Genomic DNA, 21,866 nt, shown 5'->3' on the forward strand with positions numbered 1-21,866 from the left:
TTCTGCCCAACCCTTCAACAATTTATCTGTGAGACAGATATGTATAGATGCTTAACTAAATTTTAAACACCTGTAACAATTCCATTATCAGAATAATAAAAACATATTTTTTACACAAAGAAAAATTTTAAATATATCCCTCTGCTGGAGTCGGATACACAGAGAGAACTGTAATCTCTCGCTGATCTGACTGTTTGGCATACTACAGTCAAGTGAAAGAGTTGGAACTCTGAAACAACCTACAAACTGCAATGTACAGTCTCTCTCTCTCTCTCTCTCTCTCTCTCTCTCAAATCAGATTAAAGTTCTCTTATAAATCTTTGTGTATTTTTAAGTAGAATTAATTTAAAGATGTGATTGAGAAGCACTTTTTATGCATGCCAAGCTGAATATCACAAATGTTAGGTTAAAAACAAAACAAATCACCCCATATTAATTAAGCAACACAAATTGACGGATTAGATAAGATTTGAACCGGCAAAGCAAAATATTTTTGACTGCTCCAACAAGCCACCAGAAAAAAAAAATACACCTCTATCAAAAGAAACATATTACAGCAGCGAAAACATTTCAAGTCATTGCGAATGGATATACAGCTATCTGTCTTAGGTACTTATATGGCTCCCATCACTGTCGTATGCGAGCACCTCACAATCTTTTATGTATCTGTCCTCCCAATACCTCCCAAGAGGTAGACAGTGCTATTACAACCCCTTTTTACACAGGGAAGAAAGACAGAGAGACACTTACGATATGTCGTCATAGCAAAGAAAACCCATGCTCCTGGGACTCAGGCTGTTTCGTTGTTGCATAGACTTCCGGGCTCAGGCTGGAGCCTGGGCTCTAGGTCCCTTTTGGGAGGGTCTTGGTGAGTCAGCTGGCATGGGCCAGCTGCAGGTTTTTCCTTGCTGTGTAGACTACCCTTAGGGTTTTGTCTAGGCAGGGACGCTCAGGAAAATTAATCCAAATTAACTAAAGGTACGAATTTAAAGTGGATCAGCTCAGCGGCATTAAACCCCTGTGTGGATACTCTCATTCAGAATTAAATTGGCTTTAATTCATGAAAGCTTAATTCATTTTGGAAGTGAATTAAACTAAACCAAATTGAGGACTCTAATTCTGAACAAGAGCATTCAAACAGGGGCTTTAACTAATCCACTTTAAATTCAGATTTTCGTTAATTCACATCAATTTTCCTGCGTGTCCCTGTGTAGACAAGCCCTAAGTGATTTGTCCAAGGTCACACAGAAAGCCTGTGATGGAGCAATGAACTGAATCTAGGTCTCCTGAGTCCTAGACTAGCACCCCAACCACTGGACCATCCTTCTGCTGCATTATGCAAAGTGCATCTCTAAATGAGTTTAGCATCGAGATCATTTCATAACTGTGCTGCTTACAAAGGCTTTCCAGATTCTATATTTATTTAAACCATTTTAGTACATTTTAAAATCTATATGCTGTTGGAACTGTCAGCTAATGCTGCCATAAATTATGAGGCACCAACAGCAAGTGTCACATTTTGCTGATAAAAACACTGGATAAAGTTACCTAGTATTTAAAAAAATGTGGGTATCAAAGCAATTATAGTGGGAGGATTTTGTTTTTAAGCAATTTCACTGTCACCTTTTAAATGATTTAATTACTGTTTATTCCAAAACTCAGGGGGGAAAAAGCTCCTCACTGTTTTGTTTTATAAAGTGTGTTATTCTGTGACTTCACATTTCATTGCTGCTTGGTTTGCAATACATAACTTTTACGCCGGTCTCATCTGGAATATTTCAGTTTAAACCTCTCCCCAGTTATCTGTGCCTCCCTCCCCCATGACACTAAATATTTTTTACATAATAGGAATGGCCACCTTCTGTATTGCTAGAAGTTCAAACAAAAATAATTACTTGGTTTGTCTAAGAAATAGAGTATCGCATTATTATCATCTTTATTTTGGTTATTATGGGTACGTAATTTTGAACAGCTCTCTACAGAGGTTTGGAAAGGGAGTTTAAGAGTTCACAATCTGCATCAAACAGACATTGAGGGACACTAACACAGGAACCAAATACAGGGATTTTCTGCGGCCCCAGCTCTGTGAAGGTTTTGGTCGTCTCGGGTCCAGCCACGGATGTCATAGAAAATGGAGGATGTGCAGTAGCTTGAAGCTCAGTTCTTACTAAGGCAAAACTTCTGTTGAGACAAACAGGAGTTTTGCTGGGGTAAGGGATGAGGAATGACTAAGAATTAGGCTTTATGTGATGTCAACAAAAATTGGAGGTTGCCTCCAGCCCCCAAGTTCTGATGTGGAACTGAACCACAACGTTCTCAACATCTGTGGCTTTTTGGAGTGAGAATTCTAATTCAGGCCCATTACTTCTTGTTAAAATCCTGGGATCGCTTTGAGTTACTGCATAGACATGTTTCAGAATAGCAGCCGTGTCAGTCTGTATCCGCAAAAAGAAAAGGAGCAGCCGATGAAGTGAGCTGTAGCTCACGAAAGCTTATGCTCTAATAAATTTGTTAGTCTCTAAGGTGCCACAAGTCCTCCTTTTCTTTTTGCATAGATATATAGAGACTGAGCCAAACCCACTGAAATCAAGAAGAGTCCGTCCACCGGCTTTAGACTAGGCTCATAATGAGGAATACACTAAAGTCTGAATAAGTATGAACATGTAAGGTTTGCATGGCATCGCTCACAACCCAAGCTATGTTATTACCAGAAAACCATTAAGTATTTAGCATTTTAGGGGGAGATTTCAATGCCACTATGGGATTTGGAGACTGACTTTCAATGGGACTCCTGGTCCTAAATCCATTAGGAGCTTTTGACAATCTTCCCCCAACTCTAAGCCATGGTAAATATGAAAGAACACACTCAGGGCTTGTCTATATATTTAGTTTGCAACACACTGGGGTGTGAATGTACCCCTCACTAAGTGTCTGTGTAGACCCTGTGGACGTGCACTAACAGTTCCTTAGTGCACTTTAATCTACTTCTGTTTCAAAGCACTATTAGTGCACAGCTGGGTCCACATGGGCAGTTAGTGAGTGGCAGGCTAGTATGGTGTAGATTTGTACCCCAATTTGCTGCAAACTAAGGCTATGTCTACACTAGAGAGTTTACAGCAGCACAGCTGAAGCAATGCAGCTCCGTCGCTGTAAGATCTCTCATGTAGCTGCTCTACGCTGATGGGAGAGAGCTCTCCCATCAACATTATTAAACCATCAAAACGAGTGGCAGTAGCTATGTTGGCGGAAGAAGCTCTCCCACCGACAGCGTTGTGCACACTACCGTTTATGCTGGCGGAACTTATGTCGCTCATGGGTGTGTTTTTTCACATCCCTGAGCGACATAAGTTTTGCTGACATAAGCAGTAGTGTAGACATGGCCTAAATGTTTATGTAGGCAAGCCCGGAGTGTACTATAGCTGTTTTATTGCCATTTATTTATTTTCATACCGCTCCCACCCAGCACTTTATGTACTGTGCAAACAAAATCTGGGAGCATTATTAGCCCCTGACTTATGTAATGGAACTGTAAACTCTAAAACACAAACAGGCACAGTGATAAAATTGATATATAAGAAAAAGAATTAAGCAAACTATAGTGGCTGCCTTTTATAAACAATTCAACACTTAGTTTGATTTCATTTAAATTAAAAAAAACAATGTACAATGTGAAAAACCCCTTCCTATACGTACATATTGATTCAATATTCAAAATACTTAAACATCTGTTTAAGATACAGTGCACTGTTCCAATATGCTGCTCTAGTGTCATATGTCACTGTGCCGACTTTTATGCTCCATTATCTGAAAATGGCTACCTCTTAGACAAAGTCCCTCTGTGATTCACTAATTGCTTCCATTAGTTTAAAACAAACTCGACTAGACAGAGAGAATCCTGAGAGAAATTAAGACTAATTTTTTAAATAAGCAACCTCTCTGCTCCACTTTGTTCCTCTCAGATACAACAGGTAGACAAATACACAGAGATTTATTAAAAACAAGGAAGTCCTCGCCAACTGAGATCTTAGATGGTCAAAAAGACAGAAGACTTCAAGGAGAGTATATGGACCTCAGTCCAGCAAGGCAGCTTCAGTCATAACTAAGTATATTAGGCCAAGTTCATCCTTAGTGTCAGTTTATTAGCTTCAAAGGAGAGACACTAGGGTGCAGTTAGCTTATTGTGAGGACTATATTGTGAATCCTTCACTCAGACTGGTGAGCAGTTACTGACTCTATTGGGCCTATGGGGGTACCTGTTTACCAATGTCAGAGGGTCACCATCTGGCCTATTTGGACCTCTCTTATGACTACTTACATATGCCCTAAAGTGTTGATCTAGGATTGATCTGAGAGATGCCAAGAACACTGACTTCAATGAGGGGGTAAGCTGCTCAGCCCCTTTCAGGATCAGGCCCTGACTGACTCAGTACATGAACGCTTTTGGTAGCCCTTTCATGGCTCACCTATGCATCATGCCCTCCGATACATACCAATGTATTTATGCCCTAAATCTGATGACACATGATGATTGTTGTGACAATCTACACTATTATGGTCACCACTTTTACAAAATTATGATAAATCTTGTCAAGGCTTAAATTCTCAATGATTTTTTCCCGGAGACTCCCTTCCCTCCCCTCAATTCGGAGCTCCAGGCTTTAGCCCCATGGGGGGAAGGGGAGGTGCCAGGGCTCAGGACTTCAGCTCCTGTGGTGCGGGCCACAGGGGATGAAGCCCCAAAGGCAGGTGCCTCCCACAGGTTTGAAAATATATCCTGGAGGTCCACTCTGGTGAATTTAAGCCCTGAATCTTGTGCAAAGTATGCCTTGTGAGGTATCATTGGATAAGTTATAATCTGTTGATCACCACTATCCTGCTAAAATGTGTGTATCATCTTTGTATTTGAAGTTATGAAATTTTGCTCTATGTTTGTTACCGAAATATATTGAGTCTGAGGAATGCACATAGATCAACCCCTGAGAGGTAACAAACGATAGTGAACAAAAACCGCACGTCAAGCCTCACATAGACAAAAGGTGTTGGCAAAAGATTTGCAATTCACCTGAGAGATGCTACGAATCTCACATATGTCACAGACTGAGTGTCTGCACCCCAGCGGGGGATATTCCTAAATGCCAGGAGGAGAATATGAATAAGTGACAGTGACATCACCACTTCACCTCTCCCCCCTCACCTATACTGAAGGCAACAAGATCATTTGGAAGACAAAAACATTTGAATTGGGGGGAGTGGTCCAAACTGGAAAAGCTTTCCAGTTAGCACAGATTGCTGTAGGCTTACATGCTTATACCACTTATAATTGCTTAAAATCTACATTTCTGTAGTTAATAAACTTATTTTAAATGTTTTATCTAAGCCAGTGTGCTTTTGATTGATGTTTGGGGAATCTACTCAGGTTACAAATGCGAGTGCATATTTGTACCCTTTGATGGTACAACAAACTAATTAACGAGCTTATTCTAATCAAGGGGGTCTTGAGCAATGTAAGATGCACATTTCTGGGGTGCAAGGCTGGCGTTGGGGGGAATTTGCAGGTGTCTCCCTGTATACAGTTTGAGAGTGTCTGAGAGAGCCTGCATATAACTTTGGGTGTGCCTTCATATACGAATGGCTGTGTGAGAGCAAAACCTGAGGGGGCTGCTTGCCACTAGCAGAGCAGTGAGAGGGGTACTCTGAGCAAGATAGTTAAGGGGCACAGCAATTCCACAGTCCAGATTGTACCTTGGGGCATGTCACAATTGTACCTTACAAAAACTGCTTCAGTAAATTATGGAAAACACAAACAACATTTCTGGGAAAAAATCCTCTATTGGATTGTTTTATCCGCTATTTAGATCACAATTGCTGTATAATCTCTGCTGTGGACTCTCAGATACCTTTTCAAAGGGGTGTAGAGGGATTCAGCCAGACAAGTCAAACTTTAATGAGAGTTGTGCAACTAAATCCAGGTAGAGGCACTTTGAAAATTTATCTCACAACAATTAAATCCAAATGTCTTTAATGGAAAAGCCCATCACACAGACTCATTAAGATTGAAAGTAAGGTATTAATGTTTTATGGTCGCTGAGGAGTTGAACTTGCATGAGGGATGTATAAGAATGTCTCAGAATTTTTGCGTAGTTTTAGGGACTTTAACAATGCATTTTGTGTATTTTGTGCCACAAGGACTCCTTGTTTTTATATATATATTAAAATTTTACAAATTACACTCCATTAAAGTTAAGCACTGGTTTGAATGCTTTCCTGAATCAGGACATCTGTATATACTGTATGAAATAATATTATATTTCAAATAAAAAATACAGCATGCACCTTATCACATGCACTTTACATGATGCTCCTATGGGACACTGCCTCATTCAGGATGCACTTTAGGAGATGGGCAGTGAATGCTACAATGCACTGCTCCATTTAAAGTTCACGCTACTCACAAATGAATGCAGCAGGGTTCCACAGAATCCATACAGTTCCCTAGGATTTACGTAGTTTGTGGGTGGATATCATTTTTCTGCAGGACAGCAACCTTCAGCCACCAATAAAATGCTGTGGGGGAATCTCCGGGAGTAGATCCTTTTGGGTATTTCCTCCCCATGCCCAATTTTCGCAGAGTTTACAGCAGAAGGAGAAGATCTTGTTTGTAGGAAGTTTCAGGGAGTCAGGGGGAAATGTTTCACAAGGTCTCAGTGGCTGAAAGCTGGAGACTACAATGGAAATGCTTAAGTGTCCTTCACCATAGGTGCTCCAGTCACACTGTAGCACCAGTCACACTGTACATACTAGTACACAAAAATGCAAATATGCTTCCATGTGGTATAGCAGAATTGCCAGCTCTCTACTCTGAAACCCTATTATCATTACAAATACACACAATCCTCGCTGCACAAAGAGCGTGCTTTTACAGAATTTCTACAGCATTTATCTTGGGGGGAAAAAAGCACATTACTCTATTGTAATAAATGTGACGCCAATCCATCTTTTTAAATTCCTCCCTCCCCATTTTGCTTTAATTGATACAGAATTAAACTTTAAAATTTACATGATGCCCAATAACATTGATCTTTTTTCCGTAAGTAGCTCTACATTTATGTCATTTGCAGTTGATGCAAATCTTGTATTAAAAAAACCCAAACAAAAAATCACTGGCTATGTTTACCAAGCTCCGATCTCTGTTGACTTGAATCTATCTTTCTTTGACCAGTTTGAAGTCTAAGGAACACTGCATGAATTTAACATTCAAATGCAGTGGCATCAGTAATTAGGATTTTAGATAAACAGCAGAGCCCCACATCTATCATTTTTACAGGATGGAAATTTTTTTTTTTAATATACTGTGGATAAATGTTCAGTGATGCTTATCGAAAGCTTATGTTGAAAACACCATCAAATGCTGGATGAAAAGAAAACCAGTAAGGCATCCTCATTAGCAGGCTTTTAGGTTTAACCCTTTACCCTCATCATTTTTAATTGCTTGCTCTATAAAAGGAGGCAGTATGACAAATCTGAAATGGCAAAATAGGTACTGAATGCCAGGCAGAGAAGTTGCAGCAGTTTGCAACAGACTTCCTGGCATCAAAGGAAGAAAAAAGTTGTATCTTCCTTCCAACAGGAAATGGTGTAAAAATGCAACACGTTTATGAATTGTCCTTTTATTATTATTTAGCTTGTTAGGCTAACAGGACAGTCTCAAATGATCACACACTGAATATGCAAGATTTTCTGTCTACACATTGAACTTGTTGGTCACCAAAATGCCTCAGAATTAGTTTTATGGGGAAAGGTCTGCTTGCATTTAATTTGACCATGGACACTATTCACCAAAAAATTAGCTTTAAGACTTATCCTTCTGAGTTCAGAACAGGATACATTTTTTCTTATTTAATCCTATTTAATTAACAACAGCCACTTTTTGATAAGCCAGACAGTACCACATGTCCAGGAATAACTCTGCTTCTTTGCCAGGAGTTGGATCATGGCATGACAGCATCCTGCAGTTCAGGGCATTGTCCCCCAGGGAGCACTATTTTCCATCATACTGCCCCGTAAAGGCAACCATTTTATCAATAAAAAGAAAAGGAGTACCGGTGGCACCTTAGAGACTAACAAATTTATTAGAGCATAAGCTTTCGTGAGCTACAGCTCACTTCATCGGATGCATTTGGTGGAAAAAACAGAGGAGAGATTTATATATACACACACACACAGAGAACATGAAACAATGGGTTTATCATACACACTGTAAGGAGAGTGATCACTTAAGATAAGCCATCACCCACAGCAGGGGGGGGAAAAGGAGGAAAACCTTTCATGGTGACAAGCAAGGTAGGCTAATTCCAGCAGTTAACAAGAATATCAGAGGAACAGTGGGGGGTGGGGTGGGAGGGAGAAATACCATGGGGGCCTAATCACATCAGCCACACTATCAGAGGCTCGTTCACCTGCGCATCTACCAATGTGATATATGCCATCATGTGCCAGCAATGCCCCTCTGCCATGTACATTGGCCAAACTGGACAGTCTCTACGTAAAAGAATGAATGGACACAAATCAGACGTCAAGAATTATAACATTCAAAAACCAGTTGGAGAACACTTCAATCTCTCTGGTCACTCGATCACAGACCTAAGAGTGGCTATACTTCAACAAAAAAGCTTCAAAAACAGACTCCAACGAGAGACTGCTGAATTGGAATTAATTTGCAAACTGGATACAATTAACTTAGGCTTGAATAGAGACTGGGAATGGATGAGTCATTACACAAAGTAAAACTATTTCCCCATGGTATTTCTCCCTCCCCCCCCCCACTGTTCCTCTGATATTCTTGTTAACTGCTGGAATTAGCCTACCTTGCTTGTCACCATGAAAGGTTTTCCTCCTTTCCCCCCCCTGCTGCTGGTGATGGCTTATCTTAAGTGATCACTCTCCTTACAGTGTGTATGATAAACCCATTGTTTCATGTTCTCTGTGTGTGTGTGTATATAAATCTCTCCTCTGCTTTTTCCACCAAATGCATCCGATGAAGTGAGCTGTAGCTCACGAAAGCTTATGCTCTAATAAATTTGTTAGTCTCTAAGGTGCCACAAGTACTCCTTTTCTTTTTGCGAATACAGACTAACACGGCTGCTACTCTGAAACCTGTGATTATGCAAGGCACTGAATTTAGCCGTATAGAGTGGAAATCTGTCAACTTCATGAAAAAACTCGCACAGATACACAGACATCATCTTCCTCTCCAAATGCAAACAGATGGACATCATACTGAAAGGACTGAAGGTAAAAAATCCATTACAATCTACATACCACACAGACTATGCTGACAGCTTGTGCCACACACTCTCAAAGAAACTGCGGAACCACCTGATCAACATCCTCTACAGCAAACAGGGAAAGGTTAAGAATGAGCTCTCAAAACTGGATACTCTCATAAAGAACCAACCTTCCACACAAACTTCCTCGTGGCTGGACTTTACAAAAACTAGACAAACCATTTACAAAACACACTTTGCTTCTCTACAAAAGAAAAAGGACACTAAGCTATCTAAACTACTATATGCCACAAGGGGCCACAACAATGGTTCCCGTAACCCACCCAGCAATATTGTTAATCTAGCCAACTATACTCTTAGCCCAGCAGAAGAATCTGTCCTATCTCGGGGCCTCTCCTTTTGCCCCTCCACCCCCACGAACATGATACAGTTCTGTGGTGACCTAGAATCCTATTTTCGACGTCTCAGATTCAAGGAATATTTCCAACACACCTCTGACCAACATATTAACCCACAGAGACCTTCCTGCCAACACTACAAAAAGAAGGATTCTGGGTGGACTCCTCCTGAAGGTCGAAACAGCAGCCTGGATTTCTACATAGACTGCTTCCGCCAACGTGCACGAGCTGAAATTGTGGAAAAGCAGCATCGCTTACCCCATAACCTCAGCCATGCAGAACACAATGCCATCCACAGCCTCAGAAACAACTCTGACATCATAATCAAAAAGGCTGACAAAGGAGGTGCTGTCGTCATCATGAATAGGTCGGAGTATGAACAAGAGGCTACTAGGCAGCTCTCCAACACCACTTTCTACAAGCCATTACCCTCTGATCCCACTGAGAGTTACCAAAAGAAACTACAGCATTTGCTCAAGAAACTCCCTGAAAAAGCACAAGAACAAATCCGCACAGACACACCCCTGGAGCCCCGACCTGGGGTATTCTATCTGCTACCCAAGATCCATAAACCTGGAAATCCTGGACGCCCCATCATCTCAGGCATTGGCACCCTGACAGCAGGATTGTCTGGCTATGTAGACTCCCTCCTCAGGCCCTTCGTTACCAGCACTCCCAGCTATCTTCGAGACACCACCGATTTCCTGAGGAAACTACAGTCCATTGGTGATCTTCCTAAAAACACCATCCTAGCCACTATGGATGTAGAAGCCTCTACACCAACATTCCACACAAAGATGGACTACAAGCCGTCAGGAACAGTACCCCCGATACTGTCACGGCTAACCTGGTGGCTGAACTTTGTGACTTTGTCCTGACCCATAACTATTTCACATTTGGTGACAATGTATACCTTCAAATCAGCGGCACTGCGATGGGTACCCGCATGGCCCCACAGTATGCCAACATTTTTATGGCTGACTTAGAACAACGCTTCCTCAGCTCTCGTCCCCTAATGCCCCTACTCTACTTGCGCTACATTGATGACATCTTCATCATCTGGACCCATGGAAAAGAAGCTCTTGAGGAATTCCACCATGATTTCAACAATTTCCATCCCACCATCAACCTCAGCCTGGACCAGTCCACACAAGAGATCCACTTCCTGGACACTACGGTGCTAATAAGCGATGGTCACATAAACACCACCCTATATCGGAAACCTACTGACCGCTATTCCTACCTACATGCCTCTAGCTTTCATCCAGATCATACCACTCGATCCATTGTCTACAGCCAAGCGCTACGATATAACCTCATTTGCTCCAACCCCTCAGACAGAGACAAACACCTACAAGATCTCTATCATGCATTCCTACAACTACAATACCCACCTGCTGAAGTGAAGAAACAGATTGACAGAGCCAGAAGAGTACCCAGAAGTCACCTACTACAGGACAGGCCCAACAAAGAAAACAACAGAACGCCACTAGCCATCACCTTCAGCCCCCAACTAAAACCTCTCCAACGCATCATCAAGGATCTACAACCTATCCTGAAGGACGACCCATCACTCTCACAGATCTTGGGAGACAGACCAGTCCTTGCTTACAGACAGCCCCCCAATCTGAAGCAAATACTCACCAGCAAGCACACAACAGAACCACTAACCCAGGAACCTATCCTTGCAACAAAGCCCGTTGCCAACTCTGTCCACATATCTATTCAGGGGATACCATCATAGGGCCTAATCACATCAGCCACACTATCAGAGGCTCGTTCACCTGCGCATCTACCAATGTGATATATGCCATCATGTGCCAGCAATGCCCCTCTGCCATGTACATTGGCCAAACTGGACAGTCTCTACGTAAAAGAATGAATGGACATAAATCAGACGTAAAGAATTATAACATTCAAAAACCAGTTGGAGAACACTTCAATCTCTCTGGTCACTCGATCACAGACCTAAGAGTGGCTATCCTTCAACAAAAAAGCTTCAAAAACAGACTCCAAGGAGAGACTGCTGAATTGGAATTAATTTGCAAACTGGATACAATTAACTTAGGCTTGAATAGAGACTGGGAATGGATGAGTCATTACACAAAGGAAAACTATTTCCCCATGGTATTTCTCCCTCCCACCCCACCCCCCACTGTTCCTCTGATATTCTTGTTAACTGCTGGAATTAGCCTACCTTGCTTGTCACCATGAAAGGTTTTCCTCCTTCCCCCCCCTGCTGCTGGTGATGGCTTATCTTAAGTGATCACTCTCCTTACAGTGTGTATGATAAATCCATTGTTTCATGTTCTCTGTGTGTGTGTGTATATATAAATCTCTCCTCTGTTTTTTCCACCAAATGCATCCGATGAAGTGAGCTGTAGCTCACGAAAGCTTATGCTCTAATAAATTTGTTAGTCTCTAAGGTGCCACCGGTACTCCTTTTCTTTTTGCGAATACAGACTAACACGGCTGCTACTCTGAAACATTTTATCAATGTAAACAGTTCCCTTGGTTTTAGCCAAAAGGCTGAAAAATGATAATGTAAAGCAGTCTCCTTTCTCCTGGACTTGAAAGAGTCATCTTACAAATTCTCCTACCTCCACTAATATGCAAAAGTACACTCTGCATTAGGAATCAAACTTGGATCCATTAACTGCCCCACAAACACCCCACTTTCCAACAGTGACAATGGAACAGTCCATTAACCATTTAATTGTATTTGCCCCCTTTTCTTTTCAGAAGACAGGGATTAGAAGCCAGAAGATACAATTGGCAAGTTCACCTCTGTACAAACGGTGCCTTTATTTAACACTACATAGACGGCAATCTGCATGGATCTTGTAGGGAGGAGCACAGTTTCAAGGAGGGAAAAATTTGGAGACCCGTAAGCCAGCCTGTTTGCACAAGGCTTGAATGCTAGCTGAAGTTGAAGTTCTTTCAATATAAGCCAGTTTAGTTTTACTGGCATGGAGTGCTCTCACATTATTACCCAGTACAAGGTGCATCAGACAATTTATAGTGTAAAGGTGTCTCTTTTCATAGTCATTCTTTGTGAGCTTTTTAGCAAATCACTTGCCCTCTTGCTACAATGTGGCCCAATGCTACAATGCATCTGCATTCAAACCTCCTATTGACTTCAATGAATCTTTGTACAAGGAACGATGGCAGAACTGGGTCTTTAGGATATACATTAACAGCCTTTGTTTTTCATATTACTATGTCATCACAGAAGCCACTTGGAGGAGACGAAGCTAAGAACACTAAGACTCCGTAATCAGAAAAGAGGTCACCATACATAACAATTTTAATCACACCTTTTAGGTATTGGTGGGGAATTTATTGCCCTAGACAGCATCAATCTTCTGAAAAAAGGTGTGAGACCATTCAGTGAATCAGGCAATCTAGCTAGCAAATATTCTTAAGTATTTTGTATTTATGGGTCGTGTTCTTACAATCTAGCAATGTTCATTAATTATAGTGTTAAAAAATTTGGAGTATGTCTCACTATAAAGTTTTATTTGTTTGAAAACAATGAGTGTGTAATAAATTTTTGGGCTAAAATTTTCCCAGGTTGCTTGATCAGACCTTTATTGGTGTTTATGCAATGGCATGGTACCTATATGACTAAGTAGTATTACACCCATCTTAAAATATGACCAAATTGAGGTCAAGTGAATTCCCCAAGGCCCAGTTGTGAGCCTATGGCAAAGCTATAAACAAAACCCAGTTTCCTGTTCAACTTGGTAGATCAAATGGCCTCATTAACCCCTTTATGATTATACCAAACATAGGAGATGAAAGTTTGGATTGAAAACATGTTAAGTGACTTCCTCCTGCATGCCACAAAGCAAGGGAAGCAGATTTTGGCATACTGATCCCTCTCCCTGAAAAACACATTCCTTACTTAGCCTAGGAAAAACGGGAAATGGACAAGCACCAAATATATGTTGTTTTACCCACCCTATTGTTAAGAAATCTTGTGGATAAATACGAGAAGTTTAGTTTTATGGACCCCTTCTGGGATTGTTTGGTGTAAATTACAAAAGCTAATGGTGCCAGGTTGAAGAGAAAACGAGAACTTTGGAATGAGATTCTGTTTCTCTTTAGCCTGAGAGAATGCATTTAGCTCTATGCAATTTTTATTATCTCTAAAATGTACTCTATACAGGTGGGACAGTCTTCTTTATAGCATTCAGAGATCTGACTGGTAATATTAGGTTTTTAAAACAAATACAAATACTCAGCAATGCCATTCCATTTACAGCAGCTGCAATGTAAAAACAAAGTAAAAAAAACCTCTTTCTCCCTGGATTGTTTGTAATGAGTCTAATGCTATAATCTAATATCATAACTGGATTTCTCTCTCACACAGACAATAAAATACTCAAAGCCCTCCTTGCTTTGTAGAAGACAAATCATGCATAAATAGAAAAAAATGGTAGCACTAAAACCTGATAAAAACAATGTTTTGTTGGGGTTTTTTGTTTTGTTTTTTTTTTTTTTTTTTGCAAGGTATCAACCTGATGTTACTAATTTTATGCATTACATTTTCAAGAATGTCCCCATTAAAATATTGCACTAATAAACTCTGAATGTCTTTATTTAATATTTATAGCACTGTGGGCAAAACAAAGTCTCCTGGTAAAAGGAAAAGCAGCAATTCAAACAACGTTGATGGTAAGTATGTGTAATGGTCATATCCCTGGTGATCAGGTTTGACAGCATGCAGTTTAAGAAAACATTTTGATATGACAAATAATGTGTGTGTGTGTGTGCGCGAGCGTGCACATAAGAGAGAGTCTGGATGAACAACTGTCTGAGTTTAAAAAACACGAATGAAATATCAGTGGGTAGGGAAGAAGTGTAGTTTATGGAAGGTTATATTTATAATCGGTCTCCTTCTGAAACTGTATATTTATTTGAAATGTATGACTCTTATTAGAAAAACTCACTATTTTCCCATCCAAATGAACCTACCACCACACCCAAAATCAAAAAGCTGAGCATCTTAAGTCAAATATTTTTGTTATCTGTTAGAAGAAAATATGGGTTCATGCTTTTCACTTGTAGGTCCAGCAGTATCTAAAAGCTGTCCCTATCTATGGGAGGCCTATATGAAAAACGCCAATTTCCAAATGGAGAAGTGCTTCCACACACACAGTCCTGTGGTGGGAGCCACAGCTGGGAAGCGAAGGATTTAGTTATTCCGTTCAATCTATCCTCTGATCCGAAGGATGGTCATTCTAAGGGCTAGTCTACTGTGCTGCTGAAGCATGTCTGATGAAGACGCTCTCCACTGACAGGAGAAAGCTCTCCCTTTGGCACAATAAAATCCCTCCTCCGGAGGCGGTAGCTATGTCGGTGGGAGAAGCTCTCCTGCCGACATAGTGCTGTTGGCACCGGCGCGTAGGTTAGTGTAAGTTACGTCTCTCAGGGGGTGGCTTATTTACACCCCTGAACAACATAAGTTATACTGACATAAGCTGTAACCTAGTCAAGTCCAAAGTCATTGTTGAGACACATTCCTTGGCAGGTTGGGGACCCTTTCACTGCTGCAGTCTACATGCTGCTCCTGTTCTGTGGATCATCCTCTCCGGCTGTCAATCTAGAACTTTCCACAAATAGTCTACTGATTTAAAAAATGTGATAACCCCCCCCATATCCCAGTGTATGATTTGAAGAAAACATTTGTGTGATAAGCAGGAAATTCCCTCTCTTTGCTCCTTGGGAGTCAATAATACTGTAACCTGGGGCAATTTTAAACTAATCACCTTGATCAATCTTTCTTTCTCTGTCTCTTGACAATCTCTTTCACATATGTCAATATATGCTTGAAATATTGCATACTAGCAGCTGTCACAATGAGTAATGCTTACCTGACATATAAATGGTCAGACAGCAAATTGCAAAACATGGCAATACGCACCTTGTTGTGCCTTCATTTTGGCAGTTAATTGTGGACATTACACATACTGTCCCAGTAGACTATATGCAATCTTTGTGCTTATGGTCACAAATATTTGCCAGTCTGGAGCACTGTTCCCTCTAAGCTGTGCGTGTGTGTGTGTGCGCACACAGATCCTAAACCCCGTGCACACAGCGAAACACCACGCGCACAAAAATTTGCACAGAAGAAATTTTTTTACGCACACGGCCTGTCAAAAATTAGAGGGAACATTGGTCTGGAGTCATATTAAACCTCCTTTACACTTCAGTGTATGACCTTGTACTAAACACACTCTTATTTATGTTCTTGTAGTCTTCAGTTATAATGAATCCACATATACAGTATGTACAATAGCATAAATTGAATCACATTTGTAACATACTTGGTTAAAGTGATTTCACCCACTTCTCAATTGGCTCCACCAGTGTTTCTCAACCAGAGATATGTATACCCCTCAGGGTACACAGGGCTCTTCTAGGGGTTACTCAACTTATCTAGATCAGAGTTTCTCAACCTGTGGGTGACAACCCCGATGGGGGTTGTGGGATGGGTTTAGGGGGGTTGCAAGTGCAGGGCCAGTATTAGTGGGTGGCAAGAGAGACAATTGGCTGAGGCCCCACAGCAAAGCTAAGTTACATGCTTCAGCCCCGGGCGTCGGGCTTCAGACAAGGCTCACAAGTGAAAAATATGCTCAAGTATCACAGTGAAATGTAAGTACAATATTTATATTCCAGTCAATTTATTTTATAATTATATTGGAAAAGTGACAAAGTAAGCAGCAATAGTGTGCTGTGACACTCTTGTATTTTTATGTCTGATTTTGTAAGCAAGTACCGTATATACTCATTCATTAGCCCATTTGTTTATAAGCTGACCCCCCAAGTTGGATAGGTAAAAATAGTAGAAACTGTATGACCCTTTCATAAGCCAACCCTATATTTCAGGGGTGGGCAAGCTTTGGCTCCTGGTCCGTCAGGGTAAGCCTCGACGGGTCAAGATATTTTGTTTACCTGGAGCTTCACAGGCACGGAACCCCTCAGCTCTCAGTGGCTGTGGTTTGCCATTCCCAGCCAATGGGAGCTGTGCGAAGTTGGCTGGGAATGGCAAACCGCGGCCCCTGGGAGCTGAGGGGCTCTGTGCCTGCAGACACTCCAAGTAAACAAAATGTCCCGACCTGCCAGTGGCCTACCCTGATGGGCCGGGAGCCAAAGTTTTCCAACGCCTGTTATATTTTAAAAGCTGGCATTGCAAGAAACACTCAAAAGTTTTGCGAGAATTATTTTAATGTAATCTAATGAAAAAACCAGTTGTTATAATAACTGAACAAATATGTATTCATCTTCAAAATTACAGTCAATATTTAAAACCAGTAAATGGATATTTAAAACAAGTAACTTAGAACAATATGAGACTTTAAAAAGTCTTAAAATCCTTCAAAGTCTGAATCAGTCTCCAATTCACCAAACAGTTCATTAAACACGGCTTCAGTCACAGCTGCACCTGCATTGTCATCGTAGATGTCGGCAGTGTCATCTTCAGACTCAGATTCTCTCTCATCATCAGCCTCTGTTGTGTCATCATTAAATATAGCATCATCTTCTGACCCGTCGAGTGCCTTGCTGATAGAGCATTTCTTACATGATTTTGCTATCATTTCTGAGGGACTGGACACCCATGCGTCCTTAATACTGGGCGACCAGATTGATTTCGGGCTTCATAAGATTCCCGCCTTTTGTCAACTTCACCATGCCTGAGCACATCCATTCAGATCACATTTTGCATAGCCTGTCTTTAAAGAGTTTGTTCAGGCAGACATCAAGCGGCTGTAGAACTGAAGTTAAGCCTCCAGGTATTACAGCTAAAGTAGTTTTCATATTTTTGGCCACATTTTTCACTTCATCCTTCTTGTGTGCCCTGAACATGTCCCAAATGAGCATAGCAGGTTTCTTGAAAAGTGCTCCTGGTCTCTTATTCCACATTTTTCCCAGCCATTCAGCAGTCCCATTTTCATCCATCCATCCATCCATCCATCCATCCCTTTTCATGTGCACGTATGACGACACCAGCAGGAAATTTCATGTTTTTAGGCAAGGTTTTTCTTTTAAAAAACAACAACAGGAGGGAGCTTTGATCCATTTGCCAAACACGATAAAACCGTAAAATGGATTTCACCATAAAATGGATTTTTTCATGGCCAGTGGTTTTAATTAAAACTGTTTTTTCACCAACACCGGTTACCGTTTTGTTGCTTGGGAGATCGAATGTCATCGGTGTTTCGTCCATATTTCTTATATGTGACAGTTCAAATGCATATTCCTTTCAATATTTTATAATAAACCTTTGCAAAGATTCAATTTTTTCTTTCAGATCTCTCAGCAGCTTTTGCGCTATCTTTGTTAGCTGACGAAGACAGAGACTGTGACTGTTCATGAAGCAAGTACAGCAGCCCACTGATGCGCCAAACATTGATGGCTTTACTGACTTGTATGTGTCATCTTTTGACATTTGCAGAGCATGCAGACGAATTCCAGTTCTAGTGACAATGTACCCATTTTGTCGACATTCAACAACCCAATTATTGAGATCTTTCTTCAGCTCAGGAAATGAAGCGCACCTCATTGGACATTTTTTCTTGCTTCTTGGCATGTCTTTTAATGTTGTTTTATTTTTTTGCCATTCTCTTACTTGCCTCTCATTGATAGAGAATTCATGAGCAGTGGTGCAATTATTGTTTGCTTCTGCATATTCAACAACTTTAAGTTTGAACGCTGCATGATAGGCAGACCTTTTTCTTTTGATTTAACCGTTGTTCATTTTAAATACTAGTATGAAAATAGATTATTATTGTAGTTATAGATTTTGTAGGACTTTATATAGAATGTCACCTGCTTTATCACTGTCAACTTATTATTGTTTTTTGTTATTTCAAAGCAGCCCTGTAGATTGGCATGTCTGTGGGGATTTCAATTTTATTAAAGATTCCATCGATTCTGCACGTTATATTTTCATATTGGCTCAAGACTTAAGAGGTCCATGGGTAGAAATGCATGAAGAGATCAAATTACACAGTAGCGGACTGACACCAGTGCTATAGTACTATCATTCATTGTATTTTTCTGATTGGTTTGTAAGGCATAGCACTTTGTGAAATGCATGGGTCAAACGTCATGCAGATCTCAGCACTGCTCTTTTAGTATTCCTTTCAAGCCAATCTAGTCCACTAAACAAAGCCTTTGCAACTTTAAAAGGCTGCAGTATTGACATCAATAAATGGGTTAGCAAACTTTGGCTCCCGGCCTGTCAGGGTAAGCCGCTGGTGGGTTAGGACATTTTGTTTACCTGGAGTGTCTGCAGGCATGGAGCCCTGCAGCACTGGTTGGCTGGGTATGGTGAACCACAGCCATAGGGGGCTGAGGGGCTTCATGCTGAAAGGGGAACAGTAGTCTGGAAAGGTTGAGAACCACTGGGCTACACTACTGAAACAGTAAACAAGCAACAAGTAAAGGCAAAACTTATTCCATTTGACATGGCTGGTAAAAAAGTTACTTTTTTCTGATTTTCGAGAATAACAAAAAATTAGATTTAAAATTTCAAAGATCATCCTCCATTTTAAGCATACAAATTTGTGCACTCACTTTTCAGGTGCACACACGGACGCATACTGTATAAAATGTCTAAGAACACTGTGTGCAATTTTACATCTGATAAAGTTTATTTTGCACCCACAAAAACCAATGCCTCTAATAGGTTTTATGGATGCAAGTTGTAACCCCTGCTTATGCACAGGTGTTAAAATATAAATAAAGGAGTTGTGAGAGCTGGATAGAGGCCCCACTGAAGAATTTGCCTCTGCATTTCCATAGCGGACTAAATCCCTACAACACCTTCTCTAGCTTTATAACTACTTTGGACATCTCTTGCCTATACAGGATTTCAGTTCCCACTGGAATACTGTGACCAGATGCAAAGAACAGGCACAACACACTTTATCACATTGAAATTTGGATTTGGAAAGGAAACTGAACCATCCTGTTGTTCTTGTAGTTAGCCAACATCAATGAAGAGCTGGGAGTGCATTTAAAAAACAGTGGATATAGTTTCAGATCTAATTCCCACTCAAACAAAACCAAGCCAGCCTTATAATTAACAAAAATCAATTCCCAGATGCTGCCCACCTGCCTCTCATTCTCACCTGTGCCATTTTCCATTTATTCTAAGACAATTAAACTGAAATCAATGTTTTTAATGAAGGAAATGTATATTTCAATTTGGGTTTTGGAATTGGAGGGAATAAAGGCCCCCTGGAGAGAATGATTACAGTACATAATGGAAAAGATGAATCACAGTAGCAGCAGCCAGACATCCTCTAACTAATTTTCAGTAAGCCAGGAGTTCATAGACTATCAGGGTTGGAAGGGACCTCAGAAGGTCATCTAGTCCAAACCCCTGCTCAAAGCAGGACCAATCCCCAATTTTTGGCTCAGATCCCTAAATGGCCCCCATCAAGGATTGAACTCACAACCCTGGGTTTAGCAGGCCAATGCTCAAACCACTGAGCTATCCCTCCCCCCATTGGTCCAATTATACCAGGCTTCTTGCTGTACATTAACATGCTTTATTCAGTTTTTTTCCAGAGCTAAAGTATCAGCTGTAGACCCCAAAGGCTTTTCTATTTAGGATCAATCAATCTACCTCACTGCAGCACAAAACATATGCTGTCGGCTCTGGAGCTAGCTCAGAAAAGAACAGTAGAAGAATTTCTGTATAAAAATTGACGTTCTAGTAGTCAGTAGGGGGACACTTTCAACAGTATCACTTATTTTTATGGGATTAGAACTGAGCACTGGCAAAGACAATATTTCCCAAGGTCCACACTCACCCACTGGTAGTTAGGATTCATCTAGACCCTGTGCTTCAGTTCCAACCTGTGGAGCATTGAAACCAAGGGGGATAAAAAGCCTAACTCAGAGGACATCAGTGTAGTATCATTTTAAATCAAAAGGTCACTAACACATCATGCTGGGAAACTGTTCAGGGGCAATAGGTAACATTGTGCTGCTGACAGACCAGTAAGGGATTCTTTTACCCCCTGCCTTGTAACTTTGGGGTGCCTTAATGCTGTGCTCAGATCCTTGATGCCAGCTCCCAGCTTACAAGCATGAAGGTCCCACCCTGGCTTCCATCAGCCTAGTTATTCCTTGCAGCGTGACCCCAACAGCCCTTCCAGTCCTGAGTCTCCCCAAATTCTTCTACCCCAAGTTCTTAACTACCAGCACTCGGTCTTTCCCCCTTTGGTTTATCACCCACACAGGAGTGAAACCTACCCTGTTATCAGTTCACTTTGTGACACACTCCGCACAGTTTGTATACCAGAGTACTGCTTAGAGTTTAAAAAAAAGGTTACTTAACAGAAAAATCACAGATTCAAAGATGAACTAATAAGGAAACACAAACATATACAACTTACACAAAAAATAAACAAATACGCAACCTCAGGCTTTACACTTCTATATTAGAGAAATTCCCTTTTCTAACAGTCTTTACCTATTGCCCCGAACAGTTTCCCAGCATACCCAGTCATAGAGGGGATCCAGTGTTTTGCGGACAGCGCTCCTCCTCGGTGGTGGCCCTCAGTTTCTGGCTGTCCCTCACTTCAAACCTCTTCTCTTGTAGGGTTTGCAGGTTTTTTCTTTCCCTCAGACTATGGTGATTTATGGTGGGGGAAATTTCCCGCTCTTAGTTTTCCAGGACCGGGATTTTGTTTTCACTTTGGAGTTTTCAGTGTTTTCCCATTAACTTGAATGGTCCACCATGGTCTTTTCCTAGCTGGACAATGGATGGGTACTTGAAGTTAATTTCATGTAAACATCTAGCTGGGAGGTGCCCCTCCCTGTTGTCAAGTGTATTTGAAATTGTAGTACTGGTCATGAACATACTTTTCTATATACATAAATACACAGATTTACAACCATTGTCCGTATACTTATCTCTTAGTGACTATAAAGTTCAAAACATTACAAGCTTCACAAAAAGACCTTACTTGGCATGGTTTTAAACGCAGTCCCATCAGATACAACCAGTTGATTCAATTTCTTACTCTTTGGGGTTCAGACCCTGTTCTCACCTTGTGGTGTCTGGACCCTGATTGTCACACACATGCTTCATATTTCAGTGGAGCAGCTCAGAATGTGTCTCTTATATTATTGAGGCCATTGCCCATCATGCTGACCAATA

General features: G+C 41.0%; 1 protein-coding gene across 2 annotated transcripts in view; it reads right to left on the reverse strand.

Moving 5' to 3' along the window:
• The window catches only part of CDH4 (cadherin 4), a 666,817-nt gene that overhangs the window by 238,246 nt on the left and 406,705 nt on the right, over positions 1 to 21,866 (reverse strand). The gene's annotated exons all lie outside the window — the stretch shown is intronic.

The sequence above is a fragment of the Dermochelys coriacea genome, chromosome 13, assembly GCF_009764565.3.
Source record: "Dermochelys coriacea isolate rDerCor1 chromosome 13, rDerCor1.pri.v4, whole genome shotgun sequence".
In the NCBI taxonomy this organism is placed as follows: domain Eukaryota; kingdom Metazoa; phylum Chordata; order Testudines; family Dermochelyidae; genus Dermochelys; species Dermochelys coriacea.